The following is a 3,917-nucleotide window of genomic DNA, read 5'->3' on the forward strand; positions in this document are numbered from 1 at the left end:
AAAAACGTCGACGGTGATTTTGTCTTGTAAGGTGAAAAAGAGTGGCAATGGTGTTGACGTCGAAAGTGGTACCATGAAAAATGACGGCTGAAGTTTAGAGATTTAAAGGGGTATGTTGAGTCATCATCAGAACATGTGTGTTCCTTTCTTCTCCGATAAGATTTCTATGTGTGTATTGACTATGTGTGACATGGTATGCACAGTGTTTTTGAGATGAGATATGGACGGATCTAAACAATTCATATTAACGTCAATTTATTTATTATTTATATATTATTTACTGGTGCCCGCGCGTTGCAGCGGCGACGGTCTATAACGCTTTAGATACCGTAACAGTTTATAGCGTTCAGTTTACTTTCATGAGATACGTTAATGCAGAATCTAGCCGTATATATCATTCTAAAACTAAGTCGCGGATTAGGTGAAAAAATAATAAAGTGCAAACATTAACCATGAAAAATAACCACTTACAATTGTAGGAGAGGAAACCAAGGCAATTTAAAAAATAAATAGTCAAAGATTAAATGTTAATACGAATATACAAAGGACATAATTGGTTCGTAATTTGGTGAGTTATAAATTTTTTCTTATTCGTAGCAATACCTTCAGCAATAATTTTAGAGTTAATGGGGATTTTATAACAATAAGGGTTTTAGGTAATTGTGGGGTTTTTTTTATTAAGGGTAATCTTGGAATTTCAGGGATAAGGTGTGTGGAGATAGTTTAAATATAGAGGGTATATTTGGTAATTCAAAGGTAGATAGTTGAATGGGGGAGGGGGTAGTTTGTTTATATATATAGTATAGATATAGATATCTATATATTAACGGAGATGGGAACATGAACAGTAACTTGATGAATAGTAACCGCTTACGTGGCGAGTTACTATTCGTCCACCACACATTCTGAACTGTTGACCAGATTTTGTTAAATCGCATTCCGTTTGAGTTTTAAATACGAGTTATTTATTAGTTTTCCGTATACTTTTTCCCCTTTTGGAATTTCAACCAATATATTGTAAGTTCTTCGTCGCTATATCCGGTACGAATATGTACTACTATTTTATCCGATTTTGTCAAATCGCATTCCGTTCGGGTTTTTAAATACGAGTTACTTATTAGTTTTTCGTATACTTTTTTTCCTTTTGAAATTTTAACATATGTATTGTAACTTTTTCGTTGCAATATCCGATACGAATATGTACTACTATTTTACCGGATTTTGTCAAATCGCATTCCGTTCGGATTTTTAAATACGAGTTACTTATTAGTTTTTCGTATACTTTTTTTCCTTTCGGAATTTCAACCAATATAATATAACTTTTTCGTTGCTATATCCAGTACGAATATGTACGACTATTTACTTTTTCTCTCACTTTTCCCCTTTAGTGTTTTTAACTAACATATTGAAATTGAAAATTTTCACAAATGAACTCTGCGATTTGGATTCAAACCTTTTTAGATATTCATTTCTAAATAATTAAATGTGATGTTTTTCCGTAATGCGTCAAAGTAATCTAATGTGATTTTGCTCATAGATAAATATATTACTTAAACAAACATATGAATGACATAATGATTTCTAATTAGACGGTTGAAACTTAAATGTAATTACGCTAGAATGACACAATTGTTTCAACTAAACTGTTGAGGTCCCGCAACGCGGGACCAAATTTCACTAGTTATTATCATTAAAAGATGATCATTATATTATAAAAGTATAAATAAAGGTTAATTTTGTCATCTGACAAAATTTATTTCTGAATTTTTTAGACTGAATTCCATTGTATTTCGTCAACCAAACACAATACAAATTTTGAAACTTTCAGATTCTAATTCCTTCAAGTTTCAATTCCTTTGACCAATTCCAATTCCTTCAAAAACATTCTGCGAACCAAACGGCCCCTAACTATATAATAAACTTAACTCCCCACTCCCCCATTTCACTCCTAATCTAAAACACACACACACTTACATCACTCTCCCTCTCCCTCTCTCTCCCACCTTTGGATATTCCGGCTAACCATTGTTGTTCACCGCCGTAAACCGCCAACCGCCGGCCTCACTCGCCGGATACAACTGTCGATTACCAACACCTCACCATCTCCATTCTATCACAAGCATATAACCAGTCAAAGCCACCACTCTTCTCTTATTGCTGCTGGCGCTGCCCTCCTCCACCGTAGATGGGTTCAGTCACCGGAAAACAGCCGATAGTGAAAACCACCTCACTGGTATGGTTTCTTTTGCTTTGTTTTCTTTTGATTTTTCTTTACTTCTCTTTTATCTTTTTCATTATAATCTTTTTTTACAGTTATATGTTATATATTTATTAAATCTTTGTAGTCACCACCACGACCCACCTCATGAGCCGCCGGACCACCACTTCTACCCTGCTGAACCACCAACCGCGATACCATCTACCGCAGGTAAGTTTCCTTTCTTTTATTTATTTTTAAATAACTATTTTCCTTTATTTTCATATATATATATATATATATATATATTTAATATCTAAATAATAATATCTAATTTTTTATTGTTATTTTTATACGATTTTCAGATTTTTGAAGAAGCAATTTTCCATTGTTGTACATTTTATTGTATCGTACATTTAGTTTGTTATTGTATTATTGTTTTTTATGTGTTTGTTAATAAATGTATATGTGTGTTTTTTACATATATCTAGTTAATTGGTTGTTTAATTCAATGATATGTTTGGTTAATTATATTTTATTTTATAATTTGTTGTTACCAAGGATATGGTGTTTTTTTGATAATATTGTTTTTGGTGTAATTGTTTTGGTAATTTTTTGTTTTTTTTTTTCATTTTCCGCTATTAATTTTGTTTTCCTTCCATTGGTAGATTAAAATTCAAAGTCCTTTCTAAAGGCTTTTAGCAAGGACTAGGGGTGAGTATGAGTTGGTTTTTGGCTAAAACTGAAACCTGAAATGATCCATTCGGTTTTTAAAAAACCAAAATCATTGGATTCGGTATATATTTGGTTCGGTTTATCGGTTTGGTTTTGGATTAGTTTCGGTTTTTGTTCGGTTTTTTAAAATTTTTTTTTTTTACTTTTTTGTTTATGATGTTATAAAGTTAATTTTCAATTGTTAACAAAAAAAAAAGTATGATATAGAAACTAAAATATAAAGATGTTTTTTTAACTAATTATTTTTGTAGGTGTCAAAATTGATATAACTTTTATAAAACGAATTGATTTTATTGTATGTTTTCATCTAAAACATACAATTTATATATTAACATATTTATAAATTATAAGTGATAAATATATATGTAATATTGATATACATATAAAATATATTAAGATATAATGGGTTCGATTTGGTTTGGTTTTTGATCGGTTTTTTTGCATATGAAACCGAAACCCGAACTGATCCGTTCGGTTTTTGGAAAACAAAAACCAATCCAGTGGATTTCGTTCGGCTTTTGGTTTTTTCGGTTCGGTTTTGTTGGTTGTTTTCGGTTTTTGGTTTTCCGGTTCGGTTTTTGCTCACCCCTAACAAGGACAATAGAAAAAAAAGTGTTTAACATGTTGTCCTTGCTGTAAACTACGTATTTACTGTAGATGTATACGTTTGTTATACAATTACATTTATACATGTATAATGATATATGATATACAGGTTTATTATTGTTTATCGAAATTCTATAGCAAGGACAATGTCCTTGTTGTAGGTAATTATTATTTATATTACAAAATCATAACTGTACTTGCTGAAACTGTCGTCCTTGCTAGAAACTTTTAGCCACGGCTAATCAGCGACGATGATTCAGCGAGGACTTGTCCTTGCTGTAGACATTCAACAAGGACATTGGGACATTTAGCAAGGACTTTGTCCTTGTCCTTGCTAAAAGTCATTTTTCTTGTAGTGCATATAATTTGCCTCATCCTC

The 3,917-nt window shown here is 31.5% G+C and overlaps 1 long non-coding RNA gene across 1 annotated transcript; it reads left to right on the top strand.

Annotated features, from left to right (window-relative positions):
• The first annotated feature begins 1,959 nt into the window (after positions 1 to 1,959).
• On the top strand, positions 1,960 to 2,760 carry LOC122602275. The gene is made up of 3 exons (XR_006324193.1): positions 1,960 to 2,233; positions 2,346 to 2,428; positions 2,563 to 2,760. It is a non-coding gene; the product is annotated as an uncharacterized LOC122602275 (long non-coding RNA).
• Positions 2,761 to 3,917: the final 1,157 nt, after the last annotated feature.

The sequence above is a fragment of the Erigeron canadensis genome, chromosome 5 (genome assembly GCF_010389155.1).
Source record: "Erigeron canadensis isolate Cc75 chromosome 5, C_canadensis_v1, whole genome shotgun sequence".
NCBI lineage: Eukaryota > Viridiplantae > Streptophyta > Magnoliopsida > Asterales > Asteraceae > Erigeron > Erigeron canadensis.